Below are 21,587 nucleotides of genomic sequence, written 5' to 3' on the forward strand. Positions count from 1 at the left end.
CTCGGCCGCTGCCAAGGCCCCAGCTGGTGGCTGCTCCCCGCAGGCTGGCTCCAGCTCTGGAGAGAGCCAGAAATGGGTTATTGGGTTTGTGCATGTGCCTGCCTGGGGTATTTTTATTTATTTATTTTATCCTCCCCCCCCCCCCCCCCCCTCCTCCCCTCATCCTTCCTTCTTCCCCCACCTCCCGGCTGTATCCTGTTGACGGTGGTTTGGTTTTGTTTTTTTTTTTTTTTCTTTTGGTTCCTGAGGTGTTTGGGTTTTTCCCCCCCCCCCCCCCTCTGTTCTGCAGGTTCAGAGCGGGGAGGGGGTGCTGGGGTGGGGGCCCTGACGGCGCTGGGTGTGCACGGGGAGGGAGGAGGGCAGGGCCTCGGGGTCACATTCTCAAGGGCTGGGAGATGGGATTGCTTTTTTTAATATCTCCATCTTTTTTTTTTTTTTTCCCCTTTTAAACTGACGACAGCACAATAGCAGTGTGGGTGCACCAGCAAAGAGCAACCTCAAAAAAAAAAAAAAAAGAAGAAGGGGGAAGGAAAAAAAAGGGGGTGGAGGAAAAGGGGGGGGGTAGCTTGCCCCTCCCTTCTTCTTCAGCATATTTTTTTTTTCCTCTGTCCAATTTACCGTTCATTTGAGATTTCGGACAAAGACAGGGACAGTGGGTGGGCTGCTTTGAGTTTTGTGATATAATATGACTGGAGCGAGAGAGTAAAAGGCAGACAATTAGGGATCGGCGCGAGGGCTCTGCTCATTCAGGCTGTTGAGGAAGCCGTCATTTTGTGTTAGTGCGTGCGTCTGGAGGAGGACGGCTGGCAGAGACTGGCAGGGGAAGGATGCCTGACACCGTGTTGCGTTTGTACTTGCTAAATGCCCGCTCCGGGAAACGGGGGCTTCAAAGGACAGGGCTCGGGGACCTGGGGTCCTGCTAAATTTGCCCCTGCGGCGAAGCCAGCCTGGACCCCGGCCGCTGCGAGCGTGATGTTGGGTTCAGCCCGCAAAGGGGAGGGCTGAGAAGCGGGGGCAGCATGCAGGTGTCACTGCTCCCAGTGCCCCCAGCTCTGCCAACACCTCGCCCCGGTGGCCAGCGGGGCTAATCCTGGTGGCCAAGCCGTGGCCGAGCCGTGGGGCCCAGCGGCTGTGGCACCGGCCTCCTCCGTGCCTGGGTCGCCCGGGTCCCACCGCGCGTCCGCCCCCGCGACCCGCAGCGCGTCCCGCTTTTGTATTTATTTATTTCTTTATGTCAACTGCTGGACCCTGGCTGTCCTCTGCCAGCACGTTTCCAGGCTGATGAATAGCACCCCCTGCAGTTATAGAGCCGATCTTTTGTAGCGCAGATGGATAATTAATCGTGCGGCACTTTTGCAGGCTGGGGGAAGGCCCCCATCTGCGGCTCCCTCTGCGACCGGACCCGCAGCCTGCGCCCCTCGGCCCTGCCCTGCCGCCCGCAGGGACCTTCGGTGGGGAAAAAAACCACAAAACCCAACCCAAAATGCTGGGCAGCCGGACCCCTGCACCAACACAGGGGTTGTTTGCACCTCGGCTCCATCACGGTGGTGATGTTGGGGGATTTTCTGCCTCCCCCTTGGCTCCCCCAGGCCCAGGAGGGCAGCCCCGCGGGTCACCTCATGGGACCAGGCGCTGCGAGGACAACGAGGGACACGCTCCTGTGGCATCCAGGGTGGCAGGGGACGTCCAGGGTGTGATTTAGCCATGATTAGATGCGGAAGAGATTTTAAGCCTCATCATCTTGTCTAGGTACGGCAGGATTGTTCCCCACAGGGTTTTCCTCGGTTCTTTATCTACACCTGCTTTTAAATTACTCCTGAAAGAGCAAAAAAAAAAAAAAACAGTGGAGAAAATCCTTTGCTTTGATTTCTCTTCAGCTGGGGACATCCGTCGCCCAGGACTGTAACCAGAGGTGTTCAGGGAGGGGGAGGAGTGCATCGCTTCAACCCCATGCCAGGATGTGAAAGGATTAAATCTCTTTCCTAAGCAAAGTGAAAGGTCCCCAGGTGTCTTCTCTCAGGCTCAGAGATTGCAGTGGGAGAAGTGAGGCAGGATCCAGCTGGGTAAGAGACCTCATCAAGAGGATAAAAGCATTTAGGGTAAAGGACAGTCTGTCTCCCTGAGTAGGGGAAGTAATCAGCGAGGATGTGCAAGGGTCTCTCAAAAAGCCCTGGGCTGGAGATGCTTGTGTCAGAGCAGACTTTCCAGGCACTGGGGAAGGGGAACAAGCTGCAAGTGTTAATTGTTTCCCCCTTTCTGTTAAGATATTCCCTTTCCTGTAACCACCACTTTTTTTTTTTTTTACTTTTTTTTTGTTTCCAAAAAAACAACTTCTCAATCTCAATGAAGAGAACTGCTAAGGAAACCCCCTACTTACCACCTCAGGCTAGCTGCTGACTTACTGTTTCTGGAGCCGAGATAATGCTAGCTGATTACAAACAGGGTGACTACCCTTTCTCATCAGCGTTAGGAGTAAGCTGGCACCTTGATCTGCAGCCTGGGGAATGAATCATGCTGCAGGAGTGGGAAGCGCCGCTGCTTTCGGAGAAGGGAAGTCGTCCCTTCGCTCACCCTGCGTGGCTGCGACGGGGGGACTCCTGAAGTGCAGGCTGTTCCCCAGGGAAGGTGAAATTTCACTAGTTTTGCTCCTCTAATCGAAACAGCATCTCTTGGTTAGACCTGGGTTCAGCCAGGGTTACTGCGGGCCCCACCGCAGCCCTCCGGAGCGCTCGTTGTGTGAAAGTGTTTGTGTTGGGATATCTTCAATCTTGTTTGTGGGTTTGGGCTATTTCTGAAATTAGGTGAACACAACGGAGGCTCATAGAGTTGATAGAGAGATGTGCATCGTGCTTGCTGAGTCTTCTCTCCCTGCTCCTGTGCTCGCTGGTGGTGTCCTAAGAAGAGGTGCCAGTAGGGTTATGAGCTCCAAGAGATGGTCTCTTCAAGAGGGATGATGACAGTCCCAATACATAAGTGGAGGTTTTGTTAGTATCAACCTAAACCTGACCTTTACGAGGCAACTGGAAGGGTCTCCAGCATCCTGAAACAGAAACTGCATGAGATTCTACAAGGTGTTCCTATTGCTTGGACCCTCTAAGATAGATCCCTACAGACTTTACAAAATTAAAAGCTAATTTTCTTAACCTGGGTCAGTTTCTTCTGTTACCTGGTAGCTTTTAAAACATCATCATCGCTTGGGGTATGAGCATGAATACATGCTTCTTTCCCATACCCCAAAAGTGCAGGCAGTGCTCCTAAATACTTGAAGATGCTGTGTTGGAAGTCATAAGTTCTGTACATTCGCATGTGCCCTACCCTTCTTTGGATTGAGCATGTTGTTAACATAATACAGAGCACTAAAATAAGAAATTAATGTCTTCTGAAATTTAGAATTAGGGCTTTTGAGCATTGTATGTACTTTTATGGGTCTCAAGATACAAAGTAATTAAAGCGGTTGTATTTGAAGTGTTTTTTTCCCCATGTTTTGTTAGCAATACGAGATATATCAGTAAACAGTGGTGAAACCGCTAAAATATTTTTAATAAACCAATGTCTCTGATGAATTAGGACCAGAAAACATCACCACACGTGACAGAAAAAAAGATATAATTTGGTTTCTGCGCCAAGAAGATAATGAGATTTCACGTAATGTATATCTTAAGTGGACCCTAAGACTACCGCTACGGAAAATAAATGCAGCCTTCTCAGCAGATGGGCGTAGAAGACCTTGGTTCTGGTCTAGCCTGATGTGCTCTGCTTTTGCCTCTCTGCTGCTGCGCTGAGTGACGCGCCTGGTGTCTGTAGTACGATAGCAGCAAGGTGCCTGGAAGACTAACGCTGCTCCTTCAGGGACCTTTCTTTTTTTTTTTTCCAGCTGGAACAGCTGAGATTCAAAACAGCCATTGCGTGCATCAGGGAGGAAACCAACAGGGAGTGAAGTAAGAATCAAAATCTTAGCTGCCTCTAAAATTTGGGACTGCATGTCATGGGGATTTAAGCTTGTCAAGCCTGGAAATTCCCACTTCCCTGTAGGCAGAAAGAAAACCAACAAATGAAACCTCTGTGAAAGGCCAGCAGAATTAAAAGGAACGAAAAAAAATCCTTTTCTGTAAAACATGTTCTGGCAAGGCAGAGTTGGTTTTATGCAAGGCCATTGTAAAAGATGAGTTCTTCTAATATTTGAATTTCTCCTTTTATTTAGATATGTTTAGCAATTCAGATAATGAAGATTTATTGATGGCCTTTTCTGCCTTGTTGGAGACAGTCTTGCCAGAGAATCATATTTGTGTGGCTTTCTATTTTAATTTCCACCTTTATTGCTTTGGACATCAGCATGGAAATGCGATCCTTTTTTCCTCAAAAGTTCAGCTTCTGTTGTTCCTGGCCTTTTTACCGGACTCGGATTCTTTTGTCTGCAACATCACAATCACTTTCACAGCAACTAATTCTGATTCTGCCAGGAGCAGCTTTTTGGCAGGAGGTAAAAGGAATAAGCAGAAGAAGCTGAGCAGGTCTTAAGGTACAAAGATCCTATTTTCATGAATCAGCTCCTTGTAACGGGAAGATGAGAGGACAGAAGTGTTGCAGCATTAAAAGATAGAGCAGAATTGTCTACACTATGGGTGATTTAATTTTTTTCCTGCTATGATTCACGCTGCCTGCCTTCAGCTGCTTTCTCATTTTTCTTCCTTTGAGAAGCTCCAAAGTCCTTCCATCCAGTTGTTGTTCTGCTGCAGGAATTTGGCTCTGGGACGTAGCACTGGGGCTTGTGGAGGTGCTTCTGGTGCCTGGAGGAGAGCCACGTCCAAGCGATGCACCCAAGGTGGGCTGAGAAGCCACGTCCTTCCAAAATGCTTTCCAGCAAGTGCTCAGCTCCTGTGGCTGTCTTAGGGGGAAAGTTCAGTGCCGGTGAATTAATGAGGAGAGCCCTCCCTGTCTTTGCGGCAGTTCCTCTGGAGACATCTGATGCTGCTTCTCCCTTGCCCAGGGTCAGGCGTGACGCTTTTTATCTGAAGTACGCGTAAAAGAAATAGGAGGAAGGTGTGGGGAATCCTGGGGCTAGATGGGAAGAGAGGCAGGGAACGTTAATGAATGCAGCCATGCTGATGTCTTTCTTGGAGGAAGAGAAACAGGCTCGCTGCCCTTGCTTTACACTTGCTTCGAGACTTAGCTGTCCCACCGTGAGCATCAGTTTCAGTCCCTGGCTGCGTGACCTGTAGGTGCCTGATCTCGCTGTCATCTTTTGTATCATCTGTCTTCAAGCTAGTCTCTAATGCCCATTCCCCGAGCATCTAAGTGCCTGGAGATGAAAGCTGTGAAAGTGCAGCGGCGAGCCTGTGCGTGACACGGAGCTGTGCAACGGGGGAAGGATTAGGATGAGGGCAGGGCTTTGAGGGGACGGTTTTCACGCCTGTGAGAAATCTGCCTGCCTGGCTCTGGAGCCTTCAGCCTTCTGGTGCCGCTGGTTCAGTGCTTTTCATCGGCAATGAAACCTTTTATAAAGGAGAGGAAATCTCTCGGAGGACCCCACCAGCTGCGTTCAGACATCCTCTTTGGGCTAACAAACGCTGGGGCGCGCCGAGCCTTCCCAGCATCTGCTACCCACAGACTTGTTCTCAGTCCCGCAGGCTGCATCCCTGGCAGTCCTCCTCCCGCTCAGGGGGGTGGAGATGAGGTGTGGTGGAGGTCAGGAACCGGGCACTCCTTCCTTTCCCCCCCCCGGCTGCTGATGTATGCTCCTGCAGAGCCATAGCAACTGAGCAATCACTGAATTATGGCTAGATCAGAAGTGGTGACCTCAAAGACAGAAGGAGACTCTCCATCTCCATTTGTCAGTCCTCTCAGGGTCAGAGGGAGATTTTTCTCAGGGATCTGTGGGAGAGGGGAAAGGGATGTTCAAGGTAAGCCTTACATTAAGGTACGAAAGGAAAAAAAGGTTTGCTTTTGCTACTGGCAGAGCTTGTGTCTTCTGAGAGTCAGCGCTGTTTCCATATATGCAACGACAGCAGCACGTGTAGGAACAGTGACTCTAACCCCAAGGGCTGTTTATGGGGCTCAGTTTTACCCAGAACCTCCCATCCTTCATAACAGAGGGTTTCAAGTCTCAAGTCTATTTTCTTTCCCGTCTCTGTCTTGTTTGTGTGCAAGCACTTTGGTTAGGTGGGAGGAAAGGGTGTCTAAGGGGACACAGGTAGGGCTTGGGAGGGTTTTGTGCTGGTGGGCTGAGCTGATTTCCTTCCACAAAAAGCAGGCACTTCAGTCTTTCTTGTGAGGGTGGTGCGGTGCATCTGCTCAATTTATAGGACTTACTCGCAGGTTACAGAACGTATTTGCTGGAAATTTACCTGCAAACGTGTTTAGTTTGTTCCGTTGATATTAAAATTGGTCCTTTAAGTGTTTATTTTGGTAAGTGACCAATTTTGGCCTTAAATCCTTTAAGCTTTAGGCGCGTGTGGCTACTACTGATGGCTTTATGCTGAACTAGAACTGCTTGCGTGGATGCCAGATACCAGCCCTGGTCACCCATCTACAGGATCAGAGCCCAACGGGAGCATAACGGGATTGCTTTCTCTGTTAGTCCTAATGATATTTTATTTATAACAATATTTTCTGTAACTGATCATCGTCGAGTAGTTGTCACTGAATGGGTAAGTCTGAAGGCTGAGTTTCTTTCTTCTGGAAAGAAAGCGAAGCATTCAGTGGCAAGGAAAAAACTGGCGATGTGAACAAGGTATACTAATGACGGTGGTTTTTCTTCCGGAGTCTGCAGACAGCCAAAAATTAGGTTCTGAGAGAATTAAATTCTCCATTAAGCTCAGTGGGGTTGTATCTTAAGGCCCAATACATCACTTCCAAAGCAACAAAGTAGATGGCATCTGTGCTCACGTGGTATCTAATTAATATGTTTGGGTTCTTTTGTTTTCATTCGAGACTTCAGGTGATGCTGTAGGTTACCAGGGATGCCTGCTGTAGTGTAGCAGCTGACGATGGTGTGGAATTTGCCTGTATTTATATATTTATATATATATATATATATATGTATATGTATATATATATATATATATTTTTTTTTCTTAAGCAACTTCAGCTTATCCTTCTAATATGTTGAGGTTTTAAGTATTTTAAAGCCTGCCTCCTCTTGTGCTTCCTTTACAACACCTGTTAGTCAGTAGCAGAGATGGGAAGTGCTGTGGTGAAGCAGACAGATTCGGGTATTTAAGGATGCAAATTCACTCACTTTTATGCCTTTGAGAAATCTTTGACTCGATGGCCAGCTCTCTTACAGTTCTGTAGCATTTTTTTGAGCATAACTTTTTCTGTTCATGGTGCAAGTGCATTTTGTACGTGAGGTGAGAAATACCTGGATACACAAGGCATGTATAAGTAAGCCGTGTTTTTGTGTATTTCTGTATACTGAAGGCTTTTACCTTGAGGTACATTTAACTAAAGGCTTTTACCTTGAGGTACGTTTGAGTTTAACTTCAGGTATCGCCCTGGGAGCGCTCCTGCCTTACAAACCCCCAGGAAGGCCTGACCTCAGCTGACATTTCCCTTCGGGATCAGACAACAGCTGACGGAGAATCACACCACAAACCCCTTACCGAGCTCCCCCGCCCCATTACGGCTTTTATCGCGGCCCCCCAGCCCCAGAGGAACCGCTGCGTGTGGCGAGCCCCGGGCTGCCCGTGAGGGGCGTGAGGCAGCGCCGTGAGGCAGCGCCGTGAGGCAGCCCGCCCACCCCCACACGCTGCCGAGCCCCGGGCGCCCCCAGCCCCACACTGAGAGCCGGGAGCAGGCGGGGGGGCGCTGGGGCCGTTGTTCCGAGCCGTTACCGCGCTGCTGAGGCGGCTCCGCAGCGGGAGCGGCCCCGCGCGCCGCCCGCCCGCGGCCTCCATCTTGGGGAGGTCCCTGGGGGGCGGGGGAGGGGAGGGGAGGGGAGGGACCCCTCCCTCCCCTCCCTCCCGCCGCCGCCGCGTGCGCGCGCACGCGCCGCCCCCCTCTCCCCCCCCCCCCCCCTCCTCCCGGCCGGGACCCGCCGCCTCGCGCGCCGTTCCCGCTGGCGCCGAGCGGCCGCCGCCATTGGCTGGGCGGGGGTCAGGTGACCCCGTGTTATTTCCTGCGTGCGCGTGCGTGCGCGCGCGCGCGGCCAGGATGCATCCCGCCAGCCCCCCGCCGCCGCCGCCGCCGCCGGGCCCCCCCCGGCCCCCAGCCGGGCCCCGCCGCTGAGCGCCCCCGCCCCGCGCCCGCCTCCCGCGGCACGGGGTGGGGGGGGCCGCAGGTAAGGGCCGGGCCCCCGCAGCCGCCCCCCGGAGCCGGGAGGTGCCCCCGCAGCGCTTCACCCCCCCCTTTCCTCCCCCCCTTGGTTCCCGTAGGGAGCCGGCGGGCCTGGGCCTGCCCCCGGAGCCCCCCCCGGGCCCGGCTGCTCGGCTGGGTTGACCTGGCGGCCGCAGGCGGAGCGCGGCCGGGCCGCTGGCGGTGCTGCCGGGAGCTGCTTGCCCTCAGCCCCGGGGGGGATAAGGGAAGTTATGTAAGGCGGCACCGGGCTCCGGGGCTTGGTTGGAAGTTGGGGAAACCGGGCTGACGGCGCTGTGCGGGTCAGCAAGCGCCTGCCTGCACGGGGGGGCTCGGTACCGCCAGGAGCCTTCAGTTCTGGGTGTGCTACCACAGTGCCATGGCTCTTAGCACTGCTACACCTCTGTTAGAGGGGCAGGCAGCCTGCTGCGATCCCAGCATTGCTTCCCATACCCTTCCCCTTCTCTTCTCCACCTCTGAAACAGGAGGGGAAAAGACAACGAAATGCCTGCGAGGGGATCGGGGATCAGTTTCTGAGCTTTCTATGTTTAGGTTAGTGTTTTGAAAGCTATTCATGTCTGCAGTAGCTGTTGCCATCTGTTGATTCCACGGATAATTCGGAGGAGTCCTCGCTTTCCAGCATGCTTCCCGATCTGTAGCTGTGCACGCGGCAGTTGGCGCACCTTTAACCTGGCTTTGCTCAACCCGTCCGCCTGCCCAGAGCGGATGGATGATGGACGTGCAGCAGCCTTCGCGTTACAGATGCAGCACATCCACTGAATTCAGTTCAGGAAGAGGTGTCCATTTGGTGAAGTGTATGTGTTACACACAACAATATTAGGTTTCCACTTGGCTGGAAGTTTTTTTCTTCTGTGTGCAGCCCTATGAAGTGTGGATTTGTTTCCTCTGTCTCGAGTTGTATGAAGCTGTATTGTTTTTAAGTCTGTCTCTGCGTTAGGTTCAGCTCACATATAAAAAGCCAGCTGCATTAAAACACTGCAGAAAGTGTAACTACCAAAAAGAAAGGGAAAAAGCAGATTTATCAGTCATCTTTCTCTTCATAAACTTTGTTAATAGTACAGGGAGAGGAGAATGCTATTTGTCCACACCTGTAAATTGCTGGCATGTGGAATGCATATTTTTGTATTTTCTTAACTTTCTCCTGGTTAAATTAGCAAGTAAGGTACTATTCTTTCCGAGTGGGAGGATGACAACACCTTTTATGTCAAAATTATGACTTGCCACTGTACATTTTTATTGCTTACGGTTTTGGGAATAACCTCAGACAGACTGATAGCTCTGGGGCTTTGTATTAATGCGCTTAAATCTCCAGGGGAGGTTTTTGGGCCTTCTTGCAAGTTTGGTATTCTCTAGACTACTTAGCTTTAAATTTGTTAGCATCCTTTTGAGTGGAATAGTATGTGTTTTGACATAGTTTGGGCTTTGATCTCTAAATCAGATTTCAGAGGCTTTGGGAATTATGAAACCTGTTTTTTTTTTTTTTTCTCCTTTTTTCTCCTGAGATGTGTACTTTAATGTACCTTTCCAGCCTGGGGCAGGTTAAAGATGGTTTTCGGTATGAAAGCGCTTGGTTGAGTGTCTTTAACAGGAGGTCAGACTGGGGGGGGGGGAAGAGGGAGAGGGGCGCTTTTCTTAGTTATTAATGCTTTGTAAAGAAGGCCTGAGGTGAATTCTTATGAAAGCAGTAAATCTGTTTCTGTAATGCATAAGTAAGAACTGAAGGTTACTCAAATCAAACAGAAAACTCGCTCGCGTGTTACTTGAGAGGGGAACTCTTTATTGTCAGAAGTTTCTTTAACCTTTGGCTGAAGAAGTGGAGAGAGATTAAGCGTTCTTACGTTGTAAAGGATACTTGGATTAAACTTAAAAGCTTAAACAGTGTAAGTGAAAACATTCTTAATGCTGCTCTGTATGTGATTGTTAGAGGTATAAAGTCTATAGGAAAATGACTGGAATGTGCAGGCTTTGGGGTTACTTTCTCCCTCTTTCCATCGTGGAAACGTGTGCCACAAAGTCCATTTGGGTTCTTAGTACAATATTAAAAAGCAAATCACTGCATAAACCCTCTTCTGCCTTCCTTTTTAGGTCATGTTTAACTAAACCACCCGTGAAGCACAGCAAAATGACAATAGTTGCCCTTCTTAGAAGGGTCGCTTCGTAGGAATTGTGCTGCACAATTCCTGCTGCTACTCCACCAGCTTGGCACATTGCTATCTGGAATGAGGGCATAAGTTGTAATAAAGTTGAATAATTTCCATGCTGTTTGCTTGGCTCCCCTATAATTTGAGGTAAGGGTGTATTTAGGAGTTTATAGCTGGCTTAGGCATATCTTGCCTTTTGCACAGGGTATGCCAGATCCCCGTTTGGGTGGGGTAGCTTTTTAATTAAAGCATACGTTTATATTTTTTTTCATAACCTGTTCAATTATATTTTATACTTGCAGAGGGTATTAAGACCAATGTTTTTGGAACCAGAGTTCTTACAAATTCCAAAGATTCAGGAATGTTTTTGGCAGTGCTAACTTCTCAGGCTTCAATGCGTACCTTACCTGGCTGTGTGAGGATTGGTGTTAATTAACGTTGTGATGAGCCTCTGAGACAGGAAGGATTGTGTTTGGCAACGTAAGTTTCTGAAGAGCCAGCTAGTATCAGTTGGTGGAGTGTCCTGTGGCGTATCTGCTGATAGGGACGGGGCTGAGACCAGCCACCTCTTCCCTTTTCCAGTAACTAAAATCAGGGAGCAAAAATGGCTTTTATGACTCTTTCTGGTGATCTTTCTCAAAATAAATAAGCAAATTATTTGTTTAGCTTTTGGACTTCTAAAATGAAAACTGAAGATAGTGTCTAGCAGTTTTACTTCTAATAATGTTGATGTGCTATGTAGAAAACCTTGAATAGAAAAAATAATACTGCTGAGGACACAAATACAACGTAAACAGAGTTGTAAGTTCTCAAATAATGCAGGACAGACCATTGTGTTTCACTCCTGGGAATAGGATCCTAATATGTGGTTCTGTTCTTATCAATTTCTCTTTTTTAATACTGGTACTGTTATTCTTCTAACCTGGCTCCCCTCCTTTACAGTTCTCATCTCAGTATCAGTCTTGACTGATGGGAAAACACCAATGCCTGGCCTCCAGTTACGTGCTGGTGCATCTGTGTCGCGTTGCAGCGTCCTGCTGCGCCACTCCTTGATCTCTTCAGCTGAGCCTTTCTGCTACTGCTTACCACTCAGTTATGCGTTGGTTGGTTTGAGGAAACTTGGAAATGCATGCGATTGTCTTCTCTGTGCCTTTACATGGGTTTCCTTCTGGTTTAAAAAGAAAAAAAGAAAAAAACAGAAGCCAAAACCAAAGACTCAAAAGTTGAAGCTGACCTGTAAGCATAAGCCGATTCTGTTGAGCCCCGTTGGAGGGTAAGGTCAGTTCAGGATGTTCTGCAGTCTGTAATGTGCTGCCTATTTGCCTTTGGAGGAAAAAAAAAAAAAAGACCAACTCTTGAACTAGTTTGTGCTGAGTTTATGAACAACGCAGCACAAGCAGTCAGACTTTGATTTTTAACTGGCTGCAGCAAAGCGTTTACGTTGCAGTACAGTTCACGTCCTCGTGCTGGGCTGACCTGGTGACGGTGAATATGCGCAGGCTTTCCCAGTGCTCTTTCTACTTCTTATTTTTACCCTGGTGCTTGTAGCTGGTGATAGTACTGGAAAAAACAGGGTTCCTGTCTGAAAGCCCCGGTTTGAAGTCCCTTTGGGACTTGGGTCTGTTCTCAATTTGAGAAACCCAGTATTTCTTGCCCATGTTGTGATGCAACAAGTACAAAAACGCAAGGCAAATGACTTTTCCTCCTCTTTGTAAGCACACGGAATGTGTTTGTTCATCCCAATAACTGCATATGGAACGGCTGTATTTCATGCTAGAATATGATGATTTATTTTGGAGGATTTTACTGGTCTGAACTCAGTCATCTAATTGCTAGTAAATTTCAAGTCGTAAACAGAGCCCTCAGATGAGCTCCGATAAGAGCTCCGTGCTTAGCTGGGAAGTGCTCAGGGACCTGCTTGGTTAGAAGCTTTCATAGGCATTACTGGGAGCGTTGTTCACATCGCTTTTCCTGTAAAGCACACGTGCTCTGAACTCTGCCTTGGTAGGAGCTTAAAACTGAGCTGCAGACCAGGTGCTGCTCCCTGCTAGGGGCTGGGGGAGCTGGCGGTACAGGTGGCAACAAACTTGAACATCCGAGAGGTTTGTCCAACAAAGCTTCCTAGGAGTAAAAGTTCTGGGATAGCAGGAGCAGTGCCTGTGGCTCTTGTCAGTACTGAGCATGCAGCAACTGCTGGGTGATCAGTGTTAGGTTAACTTCTGTTTCTCATCTAGACTTTTTATTTTTATGTCACGTGCAGTGCATTTTGGTGTGTCCCTGTAAGGTTTCCTTCTGTCCCTCCTGATGTGAGGAAGCTTCCCATCTCCCTGCTCTCCAACCTCCTTACAAAACATGGCGTTTATCAGATGTGTTCTTCATCCTGCCCATGTGTTGTGCGTACTGGGCGTAAAAATGTGCTTTTAGGTAGGTCTTAAAGTTTGATAGATGCGTAACAGGCAGTGAAATAAATGCGCCCAGCCCTGGTACAGAGGGTGGTAGTGGGGTTGTGTCCCAGGGGAGTGGCACTGCGTGCTTTGTGTGTAAGGAAAACCCACCTGTGCCATCCTTACACCTTCCCTCAACACCACTGCATGTCAATGGAGGAATGTCCCTTGCTTTCCTGCACAGAGAACTCTCCTGTGCTGCAGTGTGGCTTTCTGGATTTCTGTCTCTGCCTTGCTGACTTGAGCCAGCATCGTGTTTGCTGTAGTTTGGGGAACGGGCTGGGGAGTCCTGCTGTCTGCTCTTTTCCCCTCTTCCCATTCAGCGTCTTGCACCTGCCCCTGCTTCTTGTATTCCAGTCATCAGAGGCGAAACCCCTCTCGTGGGAGTTGCTCAGTTGACTGCAGGTGGTTTGAGTGATGGTATCGTGCAGTTAAGATGGACAAGCTTGACTTGTCGGGTGTTCATTTTGTTTGTTTCACTGCTGCTTTTTTTTTTTTTTGTCTTGGGGGAATTAAAATTTTCTGTATGTTTGAAAGATGGCATTTGTGGAAATCCAAAGTTGTGTGCACGTGTAATGGAGTTTTGGAAGGGTTGGTTGCTCATACCCACTGCTGAAAGAGGCAGGGGGAAGTGAGGAGGTTAACTACGTGCATCTCCTACAGCCTAATCAAAAACTTGTTGAAGTTGGTGGAAAAAGCTGCATTGACTTCAGTGAATTTGGATCAGGCTCACGGGGAAAGCGCATCTCTCGGCTCAGTAAGAAACAAGGTCAGGAAGTTCCTCAAGGCAGACAGGAGAGGAGTTAAGAAATAAACTTCCTTGCTTATAAACCATGGTTCTTTGGATAAAGACTTCGTTAGGCTGTGTTTACTCGCAAGATTTCCCTGACTAGATCCATGTGTACGTTGCCAGCCTGAAACCAGCAAGGAGTAAGATCCTTCTGCCCAGTTAGGTTACAAGACATAAAGAATTAAATCAGAGCAACTCTGAAGGCAAAAGCTAATGGCTAGTTTTCATCGTCATCTTTCTCGCTTAAACAAGGTAGCAGCCTTTTTGGTTTTTGTTTTTTTTTTTCACTGAATGTCTGGATGTTTTAAAGCAAGGGAGGAAACGCCATCTCATCTCTATGTTCTTTTAGCAGACCTCTACAGCGACGTGAGCATTGTGGAGTGATTATATATAACCCATCATGCGTGATTTATGGAAATTGTCTGGCTTTATTTAGCCTCTTGAGGGGAGGCAGGATGGAGAAAGAAATAGTAGCGTTCTGTGGTGGTGGTTGTTCAGGTTTTTTCCACCATGTTCTCCCCGAGGTACAGGATGAATGACTGCAGGGGCCCAGACAGAACAGAGTGATGGGGCCGATTCTCAGAGTAGTGGGCCAGCTCCGGCTCCCTCTGTCTTACTTTGAAGCCTGAACTCTAGCATTTACAAAAATTACGCTCAGAGTGCAGCACCTTTGTTATCCTCTGCTAATTCGTATTCATAGAAGTATTCGTTCTTCTCCCGTGCTGAATTCATCTCACTTCTTTGCCTTCAACTGTTAACTTCTTTATAATTCATTCCCTTTCTTCAGGATATATGCTGTAGGCTAGGAGACAGACGAAGCTTCCACTGCGTGTACCCCATCAGCTTTGCGAGATGTTTCCATCCCCAGTTCCAGGTGCTGCTCAGCAGTTTCACTGCGGTGATCCTGAAATCAGCTGGGGAGGAGAAAGCTTTACACCCCGCTTGTGGGAAGACCTGCAGCTGTAGCTTCCTTGCTGCTGTGAAGGGCTTATGCTCGTAGGAATTAATTTTGGTGTGGTGTGCTCTGACTGCTGTTGGCATTCACCCCCGTTGGCTAGGGCAGCAGAGCTTAGGAGCAGGGGGTTGAGCGTCCGCAGGTGGAAGTAGCGGGATGCAGTAACTTGTTTCTTGATTACCATGGCCTGTTTATACCATATAATTTCAGACATTTGAGGGGCATTAGGAGTTCAATCACCTAATGTTTATGAAATAGACATGGGAAGAGACCTTCTGGAAGACTTGCATTGACTCCATGGGGAAGGTGGTGAGAGTGAGCCACCTGAGGTGCTTTAGGCTAAGGCTTAGCGATACCAGAGTGTAAAAAACCTGCACCTAAGGAATTCTTCCCTGTTCGCTCCAGCACTGCAGCGTGCTGCCTCCCCTTGGTCCTCTGCCCGTTGGGTGTGCCAGCAAACCACAAAGAGGATAAACCACAGCGAGGATGGCTCAAGAAGATGGGTAATCTGGAAAAAAAATCAAAACAACAAAAACAGTTGTCAGTAAGCATCAGATGTGTTTAAATGTAGGGTCAGGTCTTCATAGCAGGAACGTTTGCAGGCTTTCCACGCCCAAATTACTCCTAAATCTTCGTCCCTTCAGGGGACAAAAGTACCAGCTTGAGAGGAGGACTGATAGCCTTGGCTAGTGAAACTTGCAAGTGGCACAGTGCGTAACTACATCTCTTGTATTACCTTGAAGGAATAAAGATTTTTGGCAAGAAGTTTGGAGGAGATAAATCTGAGTACAGCCTTTCTGCAGCGGGATGGTAAATGTTTAAGTAGATTGAGGTTATGTCTCTATCTGATTTTGTCACTTTTGCACGTGATGTAACCGGGTTGTGTGATCCTCAACCACGGATTTATCCTAATCAGTGGATTTAATTCTTGTATACAGCGTGTAACCTGTATTGTAATGAAGTTGCACATAACTGATAGAGATTTCGTGTTAATTTACTTCATTTGCCTTGAGGAGTTCCCAGGAGTCCTAGTTACAGGCTCATTGCACCAGGCGTTGTAGAACAGAATGAAAAGGCCTGATTGTGTGGACTGCTTGGAATAGAAAAAACACGTATCGCTGCTTAAATATTTAATGTGTGACCTCTGCATTCATCTTAGCAACTTGTCATAATTTGAAGAGAAAATGCATTTAAGACTTTAAAGGCAGGGCTGCTACTTAGTATGAACAATTTATAAAAAGTTAATTAAAAATAACGTGCTAGATTTTTTTATAACTGCTGTATAGTTCTGAATGCTGGTGTACAGTTCTGAATATTTGTGATCCTGGATTCATTTCTGTGATGCAGGTGGGAGCTGGGACAGGTAGAGGTTCCATCTGGCAGCCCTGCTCACTCCTCTCTGCTCCCCTCTTGCAGTTATTTGACTTCTCCTTCTCTCCGCCTTAGTTTTTGTACCTGCGAGGTGAGGTGAGAGTTGTGGTGCTGTTGCTGAATGTCCTGCCTCGCACGTTGAGGTGGCGAAGAGCAGATGAGGAGCTGCCCGTGAACTGGTGGCTCAGCTCCTGGTGTGTTGCAGAAGCCAGCAGGGTGTTTGTGTGGAGGCATTGGCGATACGGCCGCAGGTGAATTTTCAGTGTGAGGCAAGTAATGGAGGGCCAAAACTTCTGGGAGAGCTACCAAATTGCCTTAGGAATGTACAATCAGTTTGGAGGAACGAAGGGAGCTGAGGGCTCGGTATTCTTTACCCACCATCAAAATGAAAATTTGCGTGACTGTCAAGATGAAGAGCCTTTTAAACACCAACTTCTGATTTCAAGTGCCCTCAGTAGCCACGGCACTTGAGCCGTCCCTGCTGTGTCCGTTTTGCCGGCACAGATGTTTGTGGGCCGATACAGTGAGCAGGTCACTGTCAGCTCACAAATGGCTTTTTTCCCTTGCAAAAATATTTCTTGACCGTTTCAGTTCCCTGGTCTGCCTTGCAACCTGAGCACCGTGAAGGAGGCCAGGCATCCTCAGCGGGTGCACGGAGAACGGACCCTGCGTGCGAGACTGGGATCGTCGTTGGATCTGTGGCATAAAATGCAACCTGACTGACTTGCACAGCTTCTTGCCATTAAAAAAAATAGCTGGATAGCTTTGAGCAGTCAGGTGGTGGGGTTTCAGAAGCTGTTTAAGTGCATCTGTGCTCTTAATTTAGACCGGGAACCAATAACGTAGTAATAAGTTCAGATACATGAAATCAGGTAAAATTCTGCTAAACCTTGATCATCAGTTCCATTCCTCGAAATGCATGTTTTCACAGCGTCCCGATTTAAATACTAGCTTACAACAAAATGTTCTTCTTGTCAAGTTGTTCCTTTCATCATGTTTAGGAATATAAATGTAACAGCACGATTCCATCAACGCGCGGGGCTCAACTGGAGCTAGTCTTGCAGTTCTGGTCACGTAGGCAGTGAGTAAGGAAGACTTGGCAAAATGCAAAAAAAAAATCTGTTCAGATATTTTAATCTGGTGCTATGGGTATGTTTAAAAAAATGGGGAAAAATGTTTTTTGGGGAAAAAAATCCCCAGTCAAGTAACAGCCACTGCAAGGTTTGTTGATGTGGTGCCTTTTAGCGCAGCGGCTGAACGCTCCAGGTTCTTGTATGTCTGCTCACGTCTCCCCTGTGAGATAGGAAGATGCAGTGACTCAGGCTTAGCTTTCCTTTTTTTGGTGGCCACTTAGGGAAATATATGAAATAAGAAGTGACTCTAGATCTCATCTAGCACAATAATCCCCAGAGCATTCCCCCCTCTCGACTGACAGAGCTCGCCGCGTTCCTTCTGCCACGCTCAGCTGTTCTGCACCCGTTCTGTGTGAAACATTTGCTGAATTGTTTGGATTTAAACTTACATATACTGACTTTTCTTTCAAAAATATCTGCAGACTTTTTTTATTTTTAAAGAAGGCGTAGTGACTCTGAGCTGATGGAAACTAGAATCCAGTTGTCCAAACTTTAACTTATTTGGGGAATCTTTTGATTAAATTTGCATTGGGCAGAACAAAATGCAGTTTTTATTTTACCAGTGTCGGCACTGATTGGCAAGACACTGCTAACTTGTGTTTTTATTAGCAGCGTAAGCATTTCTAATAGCTACATTTGTGTGTATTTAAGACATTATCGTGATTCTTTTTAGAACATAAAATTCAGCTTTCAGTAACCTAATTGAATATTCTGGTTTAAACTTCCATTTTTACATGCTTGTGAAGATGGCTTGAAGTAAATACTTCAGCTGCCTCTCTACTTTCTGCTACTCTCTGAAACTGAAATGTGTCCTGTTTAAACTTGGGGTGGTGCAGTAAAGCTGCTCTGCTAGAATGAGTTGTGATGCCTTGGTTAGAGCCAGCTCTGACTGCAGCTTTCTCCCGAAGTAGTGCAGTGGTGAACGAGACAATGGGAGTTTGTCTGTGTTAGACTGTTCTGTTTATTTGTTGTATACAAAAATAGCTTTTCAATGGAGCAGGATCCGAAACAGATTTGTAGAAAGGTATGAAGAAAATCTGCCTTGCAGCTCAGGCTGACCACAACTTTTTGAAAGATGCGAGCTCTGAATGCTACTGCTCGGACAAGCTGCTGACCTCTTGGGGTGCTGGCCACCTCGCTTTACTTTCACATCACACCTAATGCTGAAAGCTCAAAATACCTTTTTTATTTTAAAAAGGCACCAAATGTAGGAGAAACAAGTTGAGTCTGTTTATTAGCTAAACGTAGCCGTAGGTTCGATCCTTCAGTTCACTCGGTTGTGTCGGAGCTGAGTTGCCTTATCTTAAAAGCAGTGCACGAGGGAATGTTTTTCCTAGCCATTGCTCGGGGTGCAGCTTATAGCTGAGTACCTGCAGAAATGAGGCTTAGCAACTTGGCCTTGACCGTGGAAATGATATTGAGTACATAGACATCTATTTTAATTTTATTTTATGCTTAATTCGGATCCTGGAGGTTTGGGGTTACCAATGGTGCTGCTGAGGTACTTGTGCTGAAGTTCTGGAATGGTTGGGACTTTTGGTTGAGGGCAGGGTCTGCAACTTCAAGAAGATGGAGTGAGGAAGGAAGGACAAAAACTGTCCTGGTTCCTACAGGTGGTGACTAGAAATGGTTGTGGAGATGCATCTATGCTCTCTTACTTGCACAGCATTTAGAGAATAAGTCTTATTTTAATTAGAAGCCTGGATGTGTCCCATTTAAAAACAACATACAGTTGTTTGCGTATACTTTAGGACTAGGAAAATGCATCTTAATGCTTGTCACTTGTCTGTAACTACGCTTTCTTTTCTGATCAGCACGCTAGGATGAGAGGTCTTTGACAGATCAACGAAAATACATTGCATTTGGCTGCTTCCTGAGACTTCTCTGCACAGATGGGTCGCAGGAGTCAACCCAAAGCTAAAGGAAATTTAACGAAGCAGAAAGACCTCGCTTACCTCCTACGGAATGAGGCGATGCTCGTTTGGTTTGCTCTTTTATAGATAGGCTCATTGTTAAGAATTAAGCATAGCCCCACAGCTTTTTGCCATTTAGCTCAGTCATTTTAGAGCTGTCTGTCTGTAGTGCTGCCATCGGTGTGACTTGGGAAAATCTGGGCAGCTGTCCAGTATCCATACAGCCTTCAGTAATCGGGACAAAAAAGTTTGAAGATCTACAGGGATTTTAAAATATTTTTGGGAACTTCCACATTAACAAATTTGTTCTGCAAAGGTGTTTCAGATGATTAAACCAGAACCAAAATCTGCATTGTAGATGTGCTTAGAAATCAGTTCACATAACTCAGATTTCCTAATGGAGGCTATTTCTTTATCAACCACAAGAGCTTGTGATACGGTTCCTTCGTTCCCACCACGTTGAAGACAAAACATTTTGGTTACTGGGATATTTGGGAAGAAACAAAACCATCGGAGCAGAGTGAAACAGCTTAGCCTAGCGAATGTAGTCTGTAGTTTCTGGATGGATCTGCTTGGATGGCTGTGAAGCTACAGGCTATAAATACTGGAGGAGAATTACGAGGCTTTGTTGGTGAGCTGCACGCACCTGCAGTGAGAGGGTAGGTGTGATGCTGGAGTAGTGAAAGCTGTGCCAGAACCTTCTCTTCCCTGTGAGTCAAGGCAGGCAGCTTTGGATGTTTTTGTTGTGTGTTGGTCGATGCTGTAAATGCGTGCAATTTGTGGCTGTCGGTGGAGAGCTTTTTTGAAGGTGGGGCTTCACCCCTTCTGCTGGGGATGAACTTACGGACGTGTGCCACCGTGCCAGAGTCTGACTGTGGTACAGCCTTCAGCCAGCAGCTGGTGCATCGTTCTTTGCAGTTCTGCATGTGGAGGAGTATCTACCCGCTGAAAATGTTCTCCGTTACTGCTGCTGGCAAAGTTTTAATCAAATAAATGTATATATATATATATTTTCCTGTGGATCTAGGTAGGCTTTGAAGGCCTCTTCATCTGTCTGAATGGATCTTATTGACGGAGCTTGCCTATGGAATTATCCTTGGTGGTTTTGCTAAGAAGACAGCACTTAGATCCGAGCACTTTGCCGTGCTGTTGTTATTAAGAAAGATTATTACAATAGTAATTGTAATAGTCCTGTATTTATAGCACGTTAATGACAGGAAATGTGCTATAGGTCTTAAGTTACCAGTGATGTAATGGAGTGAAGCACCTCCTATGTTTTTTATTCCTGTTATTAATGAAATGCCTTTTTTCTGGCTGCTATTCTGCTGGTTGTGTTACTTAAGTTCCTTGTGAGATATGCAAAAGAAGCGTTGTGCTGAAGAAGAAGAATGGAAAACAGAGCATTTGCTTAGGGCACCAGCACTGTAAGTTCACCTGACCAAAAATTTGTATTTATTTGTCAGGATAAGAAGCCAAGAGTAAAGATATATAAATATATTCTCACTGTTCTGAGTTTTGCATCTCCTGAACTAAATAAATACCCCATGCTATGATAGTGTGAGTTATGGAGGGTGCACATCTGTGCCTCAGGTTGATCCCTGCTGGATCGCTGTTGTTAAATTAGTGTGCGGGATCCTGTGCTGATGCCTTTCCCTAAAGTAATTAAAATTATACTTCTCGAATAGTGAAGAAGTTTTCAGGAGGCTTCCTAGCGCCGTTAACGTTGGTATGCTGGTGGTTTCCCAGCCCTTGTTAGCATTATTGTAGAAGAATGAATTTAATCAGAGATGAAAGCTTTTGCATGATGCAATGCAAAAGAAGCTGCCCGAGACCTTGTTTGGGCTATGCAAAGGAAGCGTGGCTGAAGTCGCATTAAAAAACTAGCGTGAGATTCTGTGGGAGCCTGTGCTGGGGCTGGAAATGTTGCTGTTACGAGAAGAGGATGCAGAGCACGTGAGCGCTGGGGGCTGCGCTCAGGCTCCGTACTACAGGAGTGCTGCTGATGGCAGAGCCCCAAGCTGCTTATCTGGAGGAGCTGTTTTCTAACATCTGCCGCTTACAGTAGCCGTTCTCTAACCTTCGGTTTGATAACTTCCTTCTATTTCTGTGGAGGTTTTCTTCCCTGCTTTTATTTTGTCTGATTGCTCACCATAAGAGCTGGTTATACAAAAGGGGAGAAAGAAGCCTGAATTAGCTCTCACAGCTTTGGGGGCAGGAGCTTCAAACTAACAAAAAAAAAAAAAAAAAAAGGGAAATAATTCAGAGCAGTGAGCTTTCCCAGAAGAAACCCACACTCTGTTTTGAGGAGGTCTGGGTGTTTGCGTGTTCCATAGCCTGTGCACACAAGTAAGTAGAAACCCAAATATAAGCAGGTTGCCCTTCGCAAACTCCCCAATGATGGAGTTGGATGCTTCCATATAAGATGCATCTTAACAGTGAAATCCTGGGAGGCATATGGGAAAAGGCATGGTGCCACACACAGCCTGCATCTTCTTTGTGTGCCTGTTTTCCTGGAGCTCTTCAGCGA

The 21,587-nt window shown here is 47.2% G+C and overlaps 1 protein-coding gene across 6 annotated transcripts in view; it reads left to right on the forward strand.

The window, feature by feature from the left end:
* The window catches only part of TCF20 (transcription factor 20), a 112,100-nt gene that overhangs the window by 48,232 nt on the left and 42,281 nt on the right, over positions 1-21,587 (forward strand). Inside the window, exon 1 of one of the 6 annotated variants that reach the window (XM_068669029.1) lies at positions 8,121-8,278. The exons of the other annotated variants lie outside the window; for them this stretch is intronic. The gene's annotated coding sequence lies outside the window, so the exon portion shown is untranslated. Of the gene's footprint in view, positions 1-8,120; positions 8,279-21,587 lie in introns of those variants that run through there. 6 annotated transcript variants of the gene reach the window in all.

This window comes from Anas acuta, chromosome 1 (genome assembly GCF_963932015.1).
Source record: "Anas acuta chromosome 1, bAnaAcu1.1, whole genome shotgun sequence".
Classification (NCBI taxonomy): domain Eukaryota; kingdom Metazoa; phylum Chordata; class Aves; order Anseriformes; family Anatidae; genus Anas; species Anas acuta.